The sequence below is a fragment of the Staurois parvus genome, unplaced genomic scaffold (genome assembly GCF_062004578.1).
Source record: "Staurois parvus isolate SC_StPar_1 unplaced genomic scaffold, SC_StPar_1.0 ptg000392l, whole genome shotgun sequence".
NCBI classification, from domain to species: domain Eukaryota; kingdom Metazoa; phylum Chordata; class Amphibia; order Anura; family Ranidae; genus Staurois; species Staurois parvus.
In genome coordinates, this window is record NW_028318188.1 from 6,538,356 (window position 1) to 6,555,846 (window position 17,491).

Here is a 17,491-nt window from a genome sequence, read left to right on the forward strand (position 1 = left end):
TTCAGCATCCTCATTCATTACCTGTGCGCTGGTTTACATTTTTTGTAATAGATAGAAAATTAATTTGACCTTCTCCTAACTGAAAGATACACTCCAGATTTATAAAGGACAAAAACATTCTGGAGTTTTGAGTGGAAAATATTTTTTTAAATCTTTGCTAAGAAAATGTAAATCTATGTAATTTCATTTCAAATGAGTACTTAAAGAGTATGTCAAGACAAAATTTTTTATTTTTTTTCATTTTGGATAGAGTGAAGAAGGATTAGAACTCCCTGCTGGGTTTTTACTGTGATCCGGGCCTCAGTTAGAGAGAATTCCTCTCACTTACTGTCCCAATAATAACAGTTTCATCAAACAGGAAGCGAGGGAAAATCTCCAAAAACAACACAGACAGAAATACAAATATTTTTTCAGTAGAGTAGGGGAGAGAGGAACCCTTGACAACTCTTCATTGCTGTGTCCTTGTTTAAGATTTTCTCCCACTTTCTGTCTGTTGAAACCATTATCCCTGTGACAGTAAGTGGGGGAAAATCTTTCTAACAGATCTCCGGAGGGCAGTAAAAAAAACCCTACTGAGCTTCAAATCCTTTTCCACTCTAATGAAAAACTAAAAAGCTTTAGTCACTTGACTTACATGAACCCTAACAATAAACTTCTCTTATTTTTCTCTCTTTTGGACTGTTAAAAATAACACACGCACAGTTTTAGATAGATAGATAGATAGATAGATAGATAGATAGATAGATACTCTATATATAGTTTTACATATAGTTTAAAACTGAACCCCCTCTCATCCAACGTCATTGTGTGGCCGCATTTCTTTATTAGAGACCTTAGGTAAATATTTTAAATAGTTTCCTCCCAATGCTAGAGTCACCATTTAAATATTTGTATATTATGATCATATGCCCTTTTAAGCAACTCTTCTCCAGAGAAAATATATGTATTGCATTACGGGCAATTTGATTTATCTGTTCGATAACTGCATAAAACACATGTTGTTTTGAATAGAAATAAATTGAGCCATTGGAAATCTTAACAAGGTGTGTTGTCTGCCTTGCCCAGTTTACCTATGTGACCTATAAAAACAACTCCCCCTATGTTATGTATATGAGAAGAAGGGGAGGTGTTTTCTAGTTCAAATTAGGTTCAAGCAGCCTAGGGTGACAATAATGCTTCTCCACAGATACAAATCAATTACAGGGGAATTCAATGAAGCATACAGTCATGGCCGAAATTGTTGGCACCCTTGATATTTTTCCTGAAAATCAAGTATTTCACACAAAAAAGGTATTGCATTAACACATGTTTTGCTATACACATGTTTATTCCCTTTGTATGTATTGGAACAAATATAAAACAGAGGCAGAAAAGCAAATATGACATAATGTCACACAAAACCCCAAAAATGGGCTGGACAAAAGTATTGGCACCCTTAACTTAATATTTGGTTGCACACCCTTTGGAAAACATAACTGAAATCAGTCGCTTCCTATAACCATCAATAAGCTTCTGACACCTCTCACCCGGAATTTTGGACCACTCTTCCTTTGCAAACAGCTCCAGGTCTCTCTTATTGGAAGGACACCTTTTCCCAACAGCAATTTTAAGATCTCTCCACAGGTGTTCAATGGGATTTAGATCTGGGCTCATTGCTGGCCACTTCAGAACTCTCCAGCGCTTCTTTGCCATCCATTTCTGAGTGCTTTTTGACGTATGTTTGGGGTCATTGTCCTGCTGGAAGACCCAGGATCTTGGACGCAAACCCAGCTTTCTGACACTGGGCCCTACAGTGCGACCCAAAATCCTTTGGTAATCCTCAGATTTCATGATGCCTTGCACACAGTCAAGGCACCCAGTGCCAGAGGCAGCAAAACAACCCCAAAACATCATTGAACCTCCACCATATTTTACCGTAGGTACTGTGTTTTGTTCTTTGTAGGCCTCATTCCGTTTTCGGTAAACAGTAGAATGATGTGCTTTACCGAAAAGCTCTATCTTGGTCTCATCTGTCCACAAGACGTTTTCCCAGAAGGCTTTTGGCTTACTCAAGTACATTTTGGCAAACTGTAGTCTTGCTTTTTTATGTCTCTGTGTCAGCAGTGGGGTCCTCCTGGGTCTCCTGCCATAGCGTTTCATTTCATTTAAATGTCGACGGATAGTTCGCGCTGACACTGATGCTCCCTGAGCCTGCAGGACAGCTTGAATGTCTTTGGAACATGTTTGGGGCTGCTTATCCACCATCCGGACTATTCTGCGTTGCAATCTTTCATCAATTTTCCTCATCCGTCCACGACCAGGGAGATTAGCTACAGTGCCATGGGTTGCAAACTTCTTGATAATGTTGCGCACTGTGGACAAAGGCAAATCTAGTTCTCTGGAGATGGACTTGTAACCTTGAGATTGTTGATATTTTGCCACAATTTTGGTTCTCAGGTCCTCAGACAGTTCTCGTCTCCTCTTTCTGTTGTCCATGCTTAGTGTGGCACAGACAGACACACAATGCAAAGGTTAAGTGAACGTCTCTCCTTTTTATCTGCTTTCAGGTGTGATTTCTATATTGCCCACACCTGTTACTTGCCCCAGGTGAGTTTACAGGAGCATCACATGCTTGTAACATTCTTATTTATCCGCAGTTGTGAAAGGGTGCCAATACTTTTGTCCAGCCCATTTTTGGAGGTTTGTGTGACATTATGTCGAATTTGCTTTCTTTCCTCCCTTTTTTTGTTTTGTCCCAATACACACAAAGGGAATAAACATGTGTATAGCAAAACATGTGTTAATGCAATACGTTTCGTGAGAAATACATGATTTCCTGGAGAAATATCAAGGGTGCCAACAATTTCGGCCATGACTGTATAGGATACTTTTCTGATAGTACAGCCCTGGCCAAAAGTTTTGAGAATGACACAAATATTAATTTTCACAAAGCATGCTGCTTCAGTGTTTTTAGATCTTTTTGTCAGACTGAAGTATTGGTACAAGCATTTCATAAGTGTCAAAGGCTTTTATTGACAATTACATTAGAGTTTATGCAAAGAGTCAATATTTACAGTGTTGAGCCTTCTTTTTCAAGACCTCTGGTCGCCCTTGCATGCTGTCAATTAACGTCTGGGCCACATCCTGACTGATAACAGCCCATTTTTGCATAATCAGTTCTTGGAGTTTGTCAGAACTTGTGGGGATTTTTTTGTTCATCCGCCTCTTGAGGATTGACCACAAGTTCTCAATAGGTTTAAGGTCTGAGGAGTTTCCTGGCCATGGACCCAAAATGTCAATGTTTTGTTCCACAAGCCACTTAGTTATCACTTTTGCCTTATGGCAAGGTGCTCCATCATGCTGGAAAATGCATTGATTGTCACCAAACTGTTCTCAGATGTTTGGGAGAAGTTGCTCTCAGAGGATATTTTTGTACCATTCTTTATTTATGGCTGTGCAAAATTGTGAGTTAGCCCACTCCCTTGGCGGAGAAGCAAACCCACACATGAATGGTCTCAGGATGCTTTACTGTTGGCATGACACAGGACTGATGGTAGCACTCACTTTTTCTTCTCCAGACAAGGTTTTTTCCAGATGCCCCAAACAATTAGAAAGGGAATTCATCAGAGAAAATGGCTTTACCCCAGTCCTCAGCAGTCCAATCTCTGTACCTTTTGCTGATTATCATTCTGTCCATGATGTTTTTCCTGGAGAAAAGTGGATTTTTTGCTGCCCTTCTTGACACCAGGCCATCCTCCAAAAGTCTTTGCCTCACTGTGTGTGCAGATGCACTTATACCTGCCTGCTGCCATTCTTAAGCAAGCTCTGCACTGGTGGTGCCCCGATCCCACAGCTGAATCAACTTTACAAGACGGTCCTGGCACTTGCTGTACTTTCTTGGGCATCCTGAAGCCTTGTTCACAGCAATTAAACCTCTCTCCTTGAAGTTCTTTATGATCCGATAAATGGTTGATTTAGGTGCAATCTTAGTAGCAGCAATATCCTTGCTTGTGAATCCCTTTTTGTGCAAAGCAATGATGACTGCACGTGTTTCCTTTCAGGTAAATTAATAATCGTGTCATTCTCAAAACTTTTGACTAGGGCTGCAGTTTCCTTTAGCCCAGTGTACGTAAAATTACCAACATGAATGACAGATTCAGGTAGTTCTAACTACCACTATTTAAAGAATCTTTTTTTTTTTTTTTTTACAATTCAAGAATACAAAGTAGGTATTGTCTACAAACATAAATAGTTCAACTCAGTAGCAAGAGCTATTACATAAACACAAGATCATAACAAAATGTATAGATTGGCAGTTTACAAGCTTTAATTGATAGCTCAGTCTGAGAGCAGAATCTTATTGTCTTGAAAGATTCTTATCTTGTTTGGACCTTAGTCAAGCCAGTTAAGTCCTGGTGAAATCACGATTAAACTTTTAAAGGGTTTGAGAAACCAATAGTCAAATAAGATACAAGGGGGTGTGGGGAAGAGTCAACACAAATTGGCATACCTTATAAAAGAGGGTAAGGGAAGAAACAGAAAAGGGGACAAAAGGGATAGGTGAAAACAGAAAATGGGTTAAGGAGCAAGGAGAAAGATAAAATATTGAAGGCGCTGGGTGTTTTGTATATTTATACTGTATTACATGGCATTTTACAGATTTCTTATAAACATTTGCTTTAGAAATGTAGTAATAGATTGTAAGCTTCAACAAGACTCATCACAAGGGCCTGAACTTTAGTGGTAGATCCCGTCTCCACTACTTCCGCTCTGCAGAGGGTCAAGTGCGGACTCTGGAAAGTAAAAAAGTAGATTAGTGATTTTATTCCTTTATTGTGAATGAGTAGAATGGAGGAAAGTGTGCAAGAGCAAATGGGGTTGGAAAGATTTTGTTTGTGCCCAGAGATGGACTTTAGGACTGACTCTAAAACAATATTGGATTGTTTACTGTTTGATAAACTGAAAGGTAAAATCTCCATCTTGTGTCTTTGGTCAATTCCTAAATATATATCTAGAAGTTTGGGTAGAGCCAACAAGGTGGCCAAAAGGTGATAGTAAAGGAGCCAAAAAAGGTGGCCAAACTGGATATTTAAGAGACGTACAACAGTATATCTATGTCGCCAAACAATATATAACATCCAAAATGCCAGTTCAAGGCATAAATACCTTTGTTCCAAATGTGCCAGTAATTAAGCTCACACTTTTTGAACACCTCTAGTTTGAAAAAGTTTTTTGAACAGGAAGCCATAATCTTTGATAAAAATAGATGGTAAGATTGAGTGGACCACAACCCATTTTATACAAGGGATTATAACAAAAAACAACCCACTCTGTGTAATCTAAAAAAATAAACCTTGAGCTTTTACACATTTGGTTACTACACATGTTTTACAAATAATTGTAAGCTACAAGAAGCAGGGCCCTCCTAACCCTCTTGTATTGAACTGTATTGTTGCTGTATTGTCTCCTGTTCTATTGTAAAGCGCTGAGCAAACTGTTGGTGCTATATAAATCCTGTATAATAATAATATTAATAAATTAAGCTGTTAGTATACACAGTATATGTTTGGGTGGGCAGGAAATCTTAAACATGTATTTGTGCTTTTAAACACTTTGGTACCACAAGACTCTCATATTTTATCTTTCTACTGTATTATATTTCTAAATGAACCCAAACAATAAAATAGAAGCTGGTGCATAACGTGTCACAATTTAAACCAGAACGTAAAATGATGACTGAGGTTTTGCATCATGAAAAGTAATAGATGGTACAACATAATATAAATCATAATTATATAAAGGAAAAGCATAAAATTTATTAATCAGAATTTGCTGGGATACAGTAAATGTAAGAATAAAGAATATATGGGATTGTCAGCAAACTTAGATAAATTATTTAATATTCCTACTAGGGTAATGGGGACTCAAAAGTTTGCATCTTATACTAAGTTTAGGATATCTGCTAAATAAAATATACCAGAGGTAGTGTCATTATGGGTTTAGTTCAGTAACATAAACGTGCTGAATTTAGGAAACAATTGTCAATAGGAGAATCAAGACTCTCCAATATCATACTGTCTGGAACTCATATGCAGCCTTGGTAATTACATTAAAGCAAAGCAGTTCACTATGATACATGACCAAAGCTAGTGACACCCCAATTCTGATAGAACATGGCCATGTGTAAAAATTGATGGTGGTTATGTACTCAAGCCAAATGTTGTGCACGTAGATGCTGCAAATCAAGAATTCTAATAAAATGGAGTATAGAGGGGTCTAAGCCCACAGAAGCACAGATAACACTATAAACACTTGATGTACTGATAAATTCCAGCCATCCTAGCAGGTAGGTAGCAGAACATTCAGAATGGCAGTCAGCAAGTAGGAATCTTCGAATGTTTCTGGGCATGGAGGGATTCTGTTATAGTTAACATTTCATAAATATTTGCATATGAATGTCATGAAAACCTTCCCAGGGAACCTTTTAATTAAACTAGAATACAGGTAGACACATTTGTGCATTTTAATGAAGGCCATTTAGCCTAATAGGGTTGTAATCACAATAAGCCATTTGAGAGTTGAGTGCCTAGAGCAATGGTACAGTTTTTATGTCCAACCAAAACATTTTTTTTATGTTTTACATTTAGAGTGGGGAAGCATTAGACCCCCTGTTGCATTTTATAGTGCTATTTGGGGTTTAACAATATTTTCTCTAATTTACTGTCCCTTTGACAAGGCTTTCATAAGACAGAAAGAAATAAAAACAATTCTTTTAATAGAGTAGTAGAAGGTAAGAACCCCTGTCAACTTACCATTGCTTGTGAAGTAAAGGAAAGACATGGGGCGCTTGATCTTGTAAAGCAATAGGATCTTCTCAGTAAGGTCATAGGCCATGTAAATCTAATGATTCTTCTTTGGCTTTGGTGGCTGGAGGTTGGCTCTTTGCAAGGAGGAAGTGCCGAAAGCAGAGCAGATGAAGTCCAGATTCAATTTTATTGAGCCTCTTATATCATAAAAATGCAATACGTTTCAAGAGTTCAAATGGTTCTCCTGCATCTGAGCTGGGTTCTTTTGAACAGTGTGTACTAGACTGGTAAAATTGGACAGATCTTGAGAACCCCCATGGAATGGAGTCAAGATCAGCAAGATGGGCAAATACACATTCAACAGGAGATGTGTTAGTAACAACACCACCACAACTTGTTTCATCACCATTAGTGGCAATTTTCTCAAGCTGAAGCTTGAGCCACTTCTCCTGTTTTGTGTGTATTTTTCCTATCATGTCTCTGTTCTATGGATGCAAGCAAGATTCAGAGCAATCGTTTACAGAGTAGAGCTCCTGTGAGATGATGTTCACTTTGATGACAGATGCTGGACCTTGTCGTACACGGGGCACATACTGTATGCCATAGATCTTGATTGATATATTGTCCAATCCTAATACTGTATCTATATAACAAGTGTTTGCATGTTTGACTACTTTGGACTGTGCTTTGAATTTGCAATTGAATTGTACACTACTGTTAGACTGATGCACAGCACGTAGTAGCTCAAGAAGGTATTCAATATTTCTGACCAAGCTTCACTGCATATATTATAAGTGATGGTCCTTGGATTATTGAACTGTACAATTAAGCTAGGAGCTTTCAAAAACTCTTTATTGTATGCCTTGCATGAATCCACATTACAATAGCTACTTTGCTTCTCCTTTCAATTACCACACAGTTATATGGATATAACTTGGATTGAAGAATTGGCAGTTCTATCGAATAACTTTTGCATGTGATGACTGTGCTTTGCTACCTACATTTTCTATGCATAGCTAATTTGCATGCTTGATTTGCAGCTTAATCTCACTCCTGCATGGAATTTCTGCTTTGCTTCGTTCTGCTCTTTTCAGTGCATGTTGAAGTAGACTTCTGCTCTACCTCAAGGTTCTCTCCAGGGGATGTGGTGGAAATTGTTTTTAATATTTTAATGTTTTTTACTTTTGTGATTTAAGAAATATTGGTTATTTTATCAGTTATTTTAAGAAGATATTTTGGTTGTTTTTGTAATTGATAGTAAGCTTTATACACTATTGTTCAATTTATTATTCTTAAAAAATAAGGACAGCTGTCAAACACAAGCTTCTAATGTCATATAATATTTAACCTGCGGTAATTACTGCTGTGTATAGCAACTTGATAATTCATGTCCTATGAATGCTGGATTAAACAAAACTTATATTGCATTTAACAGTTTTAAAATTGGTGAAGAGTGAGGTTTTTTTATGATTGTGAGAGCCAAGCATGGTTTTTGGCACATTGATCTTTTTAATTCCGAACAACAAATCTGTATGGAATATCTATGTCTATTTACTAGTGTATAAAGAAAACTAGAAACATACTTTATATTTCCTATTACATTTTAATCATTCTGGACAAATTCTGCTGTCTGAAGCACTTTTCTTTGAGGCCAGTACATCTGTGACAACATTAATAAATTGTCTCAGGCTGGAGAACACAAGATAGTTGTAGAGAGATCAGGTTAGCATGCCACCTGTTTTAAATTACCCAGAATCCATTATTTGACCTCTTAATTGGATAAACTAGTGCCAGATTCACTCTATTTCAGATCATTCTGTTACAAAACTACTGCTTTAAATCTCTATCTGGAGGAAGCTATTGTTGTTATCTTACTTTTACATTAACAACAAATCTTTTTTCCAGCAAAGGCAGTCACAGAGATGTGATATGGAATTTAAATTATTTATGAAGTGATTTTACATTTATTGCCTGTAGTATAAACACAGGACCATAATATATTATATTGTGGTAAACAGAACAGGTTAAAGTGTATCTCCTGCAGACAGCAATGGAAAACTTTAGAGCGATTAGTGCAGTAACAAGGTATGGTAACATCATTGTGCAATAACATAACTGTAGGTGTACCATAGGTTATGTGTTTTGAATAGCTTTATCCCAACCATGACTGCATACCATACATCCTTATTTCTCAATGATCAGTAGCCCCAGAAATATAGGCTAAATTTATTTGAAGATCTCAAATCTTTTTTCCAATATCAAGCTTGTTGCCACCCTCTCACCTCCAGAGCCCTCTACTAGTCTTTTCATCTGATAGGTAGTTTAAATTACCAACAGAGAAACATGGGATATACAGTGGATATAAAAAGTCTACACACCCCTGCTAAAATGTCAGGTTTCTGAGATGTAGAAAAATGAGACAAAGATAAATCATTTCAGGACTTTTTCCACCTTTAATGTAACCTATAAACTGTACAACTCAGTTGAACAACAAACTGAAATCTTTTAGGTGGAGGGACGTAAAAATAAAAAACGAAAATAATATGGTTGCATAAGTGTGCACACCCTTAAACTAATACTTTGCACCTTTTGATTTTATTCCAGCACTCAGTATTTTTGGCTATCAGCATGGCACATCTTGACTTAGCAATATTTGCGCACTCTTCCTTGCAAAAACCACTCCAAATCTGTCAGATTGCAAGGGCATCTCCTGTGCACAGCCCTCTTCAGATCACCCCACAGATTTTTGATCAGATTCAGATTCCAAAACTTTAATCTTCTTCTGGTGAAGCCATTCCTTTGTTAATTTGGATGTATGCTTTGGGTCGTTGTCATGCTGAAAGATAAAGTTCCTCTTCATGTTCAGCTTTCTAGGAGAAGTCTGAAGGTTTTGTGCCAATATTGACTGGTATTTGCAACTGTTCATAATTCCCTCTACCTTGACTAAGGTCCCAGTTCCAGCTGAAGAAAAACAGCCCCAAAGCATGATGCTGCCACCACCATGCTTCACTGTGGGTATGGTATTCTTTTGGTGATGTGCAGTGTTGTTTGAACCAAACATATCTTTTAGAATTATGGCCAAAAAGTTCAACCTTGGTTTCATCAGACCATAACACATTTTCCCACACGCTTTTGGGAGATTTCAGATGTTTTTACAAAATTTAGCTGGGCCTGGATGTTTTTCTTCATAAGAAAAGGCTTCCGTCTTGTCACCCTACCCAAAAGCGCAAACATATGAAGAATACAGGAGATTGGCATCACATGTACCACACAACCAATACTTGCCAGATATTCCTGCAGCTCCTTTAATGTTGCTGTAGGCCTCTTGGCAGCCTCCCAGACCAGTTTTCTTCTTGTCTTTTCATCAATTTTAGAGGGACGCCCAGTTCTTGGTAATGTTTTTGTTGCGCCATATTCTCTCCACTTGATGATGACTGTCTTCACTGTGTTCCATGGTATATCTAATGCCTTGGAAATTCTTTTGTACCCTTCTCCTGACTGATACCTTTTAACAATGAGTTCCCTCTGATGCTTTTGAAGCTCTCTGCGGACCATAGCTTTTGCTGTAGGAAGCGACTAAGAAAATGTCAGGAAAGACCTACTAGAACAGCTGAACTTTATTTGGGGTTAATCAGAGGCACTTTAAATGATGGCAGGTGTGTACTGACTCCTATATAGCATGATTTTGAATGTGATTGCTTAATTCTGAACACAGCTACATCTGTAGTTATAAGAGGGTGTGCACACTTATGCAACCATTATTTTAGTTTTTTATGTTTATTCTCCCACCCCCTAAAAGATTTCAGTTTGTTTTCAATTGTGTTGTACAGTTTATAGGTCACATTAAAGGTGGAAAAAGTTATGAAATTATTTATCTTTGTGACATTTTTTTACATCACAGAAACCTGACATTTTAACAGGGGTTATATCCACTGTAGAAGGATGGGGCCAAGGCCAAATTTCACAGGAAAAGTCAAGATTTCCATGTAACTTTAGATACAGTTTTCACTTAAGGCCCGTTCACACATGCTTGCAAGATAAAACATTTTAGAGGGCAGGCTAGTGTTTAACTTGTTTTTTTTAGTGTAAAGGCATTGTTTAGCTTTCTTTTTTCAAATTTTTTTGAAATGTAAAAGAGACATGTTATTCAAATCTATCTACCACAGCAGAGCTGTGATGCAGTGACCTACATCAAGGCAGTTCAGTGAATTGCTCAGGGAGTTCCAAGATTTGGTCCAGTATGTGAGCAGTCACATTTCAGGTTCCACTAAGTGTCAAAGCTTAACATAGCATGGGACCTTTATTAAATAAATTGGCTTTAAACATGAGGTTATAATGATTAATCAAGGAGGTGCAGCAATCATGGTGGAGCTGGTCAGATTTGTATGGTTAGGAAAGATTGGTTGTTTACAGGAAAAAGAAAGGGAATGTAGACATGGGGAGGAGTTTTGAGGTGAGTGTCCGGGATGCAAGGTAAGACTATTCCTTAGAATATAATAATCAGAAGTCCTAGGTCAATCAGGTGCCAGTCAAATCTGTTGATAGGTAGTGTGAAACCCATGAGTCCCAGGTTTTCTTAAACTTAAACATAGTGTCTTAAGGCTTTGCTGTCAGTTTCTCAGTATAAAATGTCTAGTGAAGTGAGGTTTTAACTTCGTTCACAACCAAACTTTCGCTATAGTTTTCTTTGACACAAAACATATGTCATCAATTTGAATATATGTTTCCAGATACCGTCTGATTTTAAATTAATGCCTCACCTGGGTGCATAGGTACAAAGGGTACCAAATAACATATACTGTATAACATTTTACAAATGTGTTTCCACAGAGATTGAGCTATCAGGCAGCTCCATCCCATGTATAAGTATGTTCCAGGGTCTTGGCAGCCACAGAATTATGTGCCTGTACAGCTAGGGTGAAAATAGGTGAGATGGGTGGGAACAAAGTACCAACGCAGTAGCACTTTATAATTAGGCTAGGACATTCTGGGGGTTGGATTTAGTGATGCCCCAAAATTGGGTCTACTGTTGCAATTCTATATCAATTTGGAGATCTGTTTCCCATTTATGCTCATTGACATGTCTCTTGGGTTGCGAGCCTTCAAGAAGCAAGGTATAGAGCAGGAAGGTCAGGCCTGTTCAAAAGGGGTAAGAATCACCCCATCAGCTAGCTGGTGGATTGTTGAGATAGCAAAGTATCTGGATTGTATGTAACAAAACAGTTCTGCATTTAGAAGTTTATGGGACGTTTGTAGAACCTGAAAGAGTTTAATCCGGTTTTCAGGTATAAAGTGATGGAGGTGTGTTAGCGTGCAGATGATCCAGCACTGACACATTGCTTGTGACACAAAGCCAGGGGGAAAAGAGGGATTTCTAAGGAAGAGCATAAGGGGGAGATGGGGTAAAAAAGACCATGGGCACCAGCAGAGAAACCAAGAAGAGGAGGATCAAGGCTGCTCTGTACTAAACAATTGCACAGAGCAGGTAAAGATAGCATGTTTGTTATTTTGGTTTTTTTTTTAAGTTAACACTTACAATCAAGGGTAGATCGCTGGCCTCAATATGATATGATAAGAGTTAGTAAGGAAGATTTCCAAGTATGGGAGATATGTCATTTCCTACTGGAAGGGGAAGGAATCTTGGAGCGAGTGAACTAGGTGTTATAGCAATGAAACATTAAGAACTTTATATTTGAGGTGATTGACTTGTAGGCCTTAAAGGTCACCAAATTCGATAAAAAGGGTAGTCAAGTCTGATAGGGAGACTGAAGGTTTAGTAACAAATAGTATAATGTTATCCATGAAAAGGCTGAGTTTATGGTGGTGTCCTGCAATCTTTGGGCCAGTAATATCAGGATGCACTCTGATGAGCTGAGCTAAAGGCTCAATTGCAAGGGCAAACATTAAAGGGGAAGAAGGACAACCTTGCATAGTACCTTGAAATATTAGGAGTGGAGCAGATTTGAAGACAGTGTGCAGTCAGAGAGGAGCACAGAGCTGTGACCCAGTTGCAAAAGTGCAATATGAAGCTCCATTTCTCATAGATATAAAATAGGTAAGATCAGGAAAAAGAGTCAAATGCATTTTTTTTGTCAAGCAACAATAACATAAATGGTATGTTGAGCTTACATGCTGCCTCAATTAAGAGGCTAATCCTGTGGATGTTATCACCAGCTTGACACTAGGGCATGGAATCTAATTTGTTTGCATGGATCAACTTCCTATGCTGGCACTGAGCCATGAAACTAAGACTTTCACCTGTAGTTAAACATGTACCCTGAGTAGCAAAATGGGGTGAAAGGCAGCCAATTGAAGTTTTGGGATCATGGATAGCCTCGCCAGCAGGCATTCTGGGCACAAATTAGGACATTTTAGCTGATTGTTAAAGGTATCTGCCAATAAAGGTGCTAGATGACTAGCATACTATTTATAATAAGTTACAGTAAATCCATTGGGTCCTGGTCATTTATTGGACTAAAGGGACTTAGTGGCCTGAAGTACTTCCATCGACCCATTTGGTTGCTTCACTGTTTCTCAGAATGATTCCTGATATTTGAGGAGGGAAAAGTGTGAGAGCATAGCATTTACTTGTTCGAGCGAGAAAGAGCCATCAATGGAGTAGGGAAGAAAGTTGTCATTCAAATCCCCACTTATCTTCAATGTGTCAGGGTGCCAGACACAAATGTAGCGGTTTCTGAACAGGGTCAATTTTGCAAAGCCAGGCAGCCAAAAGGAAGTCTTGCTTGTTGCCCTTTACTTATGCTTGGTGCTTTGGAGTTTTTTTATCTGTGATATCTACTAACAGAAGTTTTATTTAGTTCCTAATTAGCACATTTGACTTCTGTTTTGTTGAAGGTGGTGGGAGATCGATGGAAAACTTTAGCTTTGCCGTCAAGGCCATCCTCCAATTGGAGATGGTGCCTCCCTGCGTTACAACCTTATGGACCTTCCACAATGTGAGTGGGGAGGTATATAGGGTCAGATTGTGAATGATATATTTTTGAATTGAATATTAGATATAGTCTGTAGGAGTGACCCAAAGGGAGGAGAGGGTAAGAGTCACAGCATTGTTATCCAACCAAGGAATGGCTACAACAGCAAAATCTACAGCCGAGCTGGTAATGAGGCGTGGGGGAAGAATATATGATCAATATGTGAGAATGATGTGTGGGGATGGGAATAAAACATGTTAGTTGTAAAATTAAATTCTCTCTGACTGTCAATCAGGTCTTCTTGAGCCAAGAGGGCAGGCAAAAACTAGAATAATTAGTAGACTGTAAGCACACAATTTTATCAAGGGGTGCATTTTGATCAAGGAGCTGGTTGTAATTGAGGGTGTAATACATCACAATTCTCATTTCCTGATCCTGCAGGAGCCCTATTAGGATAAGGTATTGGCCATAGAGTTTTTGATCTCCTTGCTTAAGGTAAATTATGTCAGTCTCCTTGTGATTTGTTTCTAACACTATGATGTAAACCACAGCAACAATTCATCTTTCAGAAGCACGTTTTCTCAAGCAGTTATCTGATCTGATCTTATCTGATCTATGTTTTACAGCATGAGACTGCTTTGAGAATCATGTTGATGTATAAAACTTTGTATGTATTTTTAATGTAAATGTGTTTGTGCATTATGAAGGCTATGTTGTTTATTACTAAATGCTTGATAATGAAATGTGAAAAAAAAAAAAAAAAAAAAAAAAATATATATATATATATATATATATATATATATATATGTAAAGTATGATCATTGATTGCATGTCTGTGGGTGGGGGGTGGCAAGAGAACAATTGACAATTGAATGATGTCTTAGTTTGACATTTTCTAGCCATGAAAGGGTCTGTAGTACATGTAATCTTCTAGCACAGTCCATTGAAAGGCTGGCCTGTGAGATTAATTCTGCCATCGCAATGAGTTTGAATCAGCTCTTAACTCACATTGAGATGAAAGGCACAAAGCCTCTCGCCAGGACTGGTCAGCAAAACCCACTGAGATCAACCAACTGGGGAGGATTATGGTATGTTCATCTGCTGGCTCTCTGGCAAGACAGGCAGTCTCAAAAGAAAAACAATAATTAGTGATAATTGCTTGTGTCCAAACATAAGCATTAAAGCCTTTTCTCTCTTTGGTACTTTGTGAGCTGGAATGAAAAAGACACCCCCTGTTTTGACAGCTGGAGAGGCGAACAGAATTGGTGACAAATGAAGTGAGATGTCCGCAGACATTAGTACAAGAGAACACTAGTGTTCAGGGAAGGGGGGGCAGGCAGAACAGCTTTGAGTAGGACACTGAGATACAGACAGTGGAGGACTGGGACTCAGAGGTGAGAAAATAAGGAATGGGAGACCCTGTCAGGAATCCACCTAATACAAACAGAGAGCAGAGAAGAAATTGAAGAGAGTTACAAGAGAATGACAGCACAGGCTATCCACTTTCTCCTTCTGCTCTAAGCCAGTCTGAATAAAATAGGTACACTTAGCAGGACTATTGCTTGGACCTTGAAGATGGGGACCTACCCCGAAAGCTTCTCCTGAAAAATTGTATGTTAGTGAAAACACAAAAAGTATCATGAACAGCACTCAATTTTTTCCATACTAAGAAATATTTTTTTCTTATAGCAGAACTGTGGGCAAAAGCAGAGATGACACCTTTAATGCAGTCTGTCATTGGCAATAGTACCGTTTCTGTTTTTTTTCCCTCGTAACATGGTTTTATCTGTAGTTCCCCCTAGTAGTTCCCTTGATTTTTTTCTTGCTTTAACAGGATGATAGTGCTATGGACAGGATAGTTGCAGATGGGCAGGTCATTTTTTGAATGGTTTTAAGTAAGCAAAAAAAAAACTAATTTAAGCCCAACTACAGCTACCACTTTTAGGCAGTTACAGCAACATTTTTCTTCTTTTGGACAAAACCATGAAATTAATAAAAGTAAGCTTTTAATAATTATAAATAAAATTAATAAAAGTTAACTATTGTAAGCACTCCTGTCAATATAATAATTTTGTAATGCCCCCCAGGTTAGTTTGATAGGCTGCATGTTTATTTTTTTTTCTAGACAGAGGCTGAGTAGCAGCCTGCGATGAGTCAGCCTGTGAGTGAGGCAAGGGTTCACCTCAGGACAGATCTGGAGGTTCTATAAGGTCAGGGCTTCTGGAGCCCTCCCATCTTTCCAGAAACCTGAGAACGTTTTGGAGGAGGGGTGCAGGAGGGTAGGAGGTCCAGGTCTGCATGTTTGAGGAACTTTAGCCAATCCCCTGAAAGGAGGCTGGACATAGTGACCAAGGCAACCCTCAAATGTGGCAGAGCCTGGGGAGCAGGGGTGTGCCAGGTGGAAGACGGACTGAGAGAAAGGTTGGAGCGAGGAGCCTAGGAGGGGGCCCCAGGGAGGGAAGCACACCTGCAGGCAGGATTCTAGAAGGGAAGATCTCCTCTGTCCCATCGTCTCCTTGGGAGTACGGCCTGTGAAGCAGGGAAGGAGCCAGCCCAGGATAAGGCCTGAAGGCAGCCACCAACCCACCAAGCAAACAGAGAAAGACAGAGTGGGCACTCTCACACCCCTTGGTCCAGAAAAGGGGAGAGGGCAGTCAGGTGCAATACCCAGCTAGTCTTCATCCGGGAAGAGGAGGATTCATCTGGGGTCTGAGGAGCTACACTAAAGAGTTTTGGTTTTTTTGTTGCTCCTCAAGGAGAGACTGTTCTACCCACATTTTGTACATAGTTGACGGAAACGTTGTCCTCAAGTTTACAGTTCCTTTGGGCATCCCATATACCCCTAGACTCCATCCAAGTTGTTAACCCCTTAATAAAATCACAAAACCAAGCTCAAGGACTGTTTACTGACTCTGAATGCAAAGTGTCTAAAAATGCATGTTGCTTGGCTTTGCAGAGCTTTAGGGGGATCCAAAACTCAGCGACTCCTAAGGGGGTAGTGCTACACTTTGCTAAAATCCCTGTAACTGACACTTTTGCTGGACAACTCAGTCTGCGCATAAACTTGGAGAGAAATATAGATAAGGAACTCTGACATGAAAAAGGAATTCATATACTATGTACTATCATTAAATTAGAAGTCTGTGCTAGAACTAACTAAGCTTAAAACTGCTCCCTCCCATTTTCTGTCACCTATACTAACTAACCTGTAGAAGGAAGATGCTTATATTTACCTATTCTCAGAGCACTCCAGTCCAGACATGTGATCGGCTCCCAGCAGCTGGCTTCAGTGGAGTGGAGGGACAGCGAACAGTCGATGCCCCATAAAAAGCTCATGGGTGATATCACCACCTTGGCGTTCCATCTATTGTCGGTGCTCTGTCCCCTCCCCTAAAGCCGGCCACTGGGGAGACATGACTGGACCAGATTGTTCTGAGAATAGATAAGTATGTGTGTCTTCATTTTACAGGGTAGTTAGTATAGTAGTTAGAAGAAGGATGGGGGGCAGTTTTAAACTAAGTTCTAGCCTGGAACTCTGCTTTAACCCCACATAGGTATCAGAATAAAATACTCATCTTCCCTACATTTCCTATTGTCAGCTGTTTATTACTCATTTGTAAGTTCATGTCATCCTCCAAAGTCGGTATTTGGAATATTAGGAGAGAAGGAGCTCCCGATGTTAAAAAGAATGCACTTTTAATGGTAGATTGAGAGGCATTTATTGAGAATATCGACAAGTACATCAAACCAATGCATTTTGGCAGAAAAGACTCT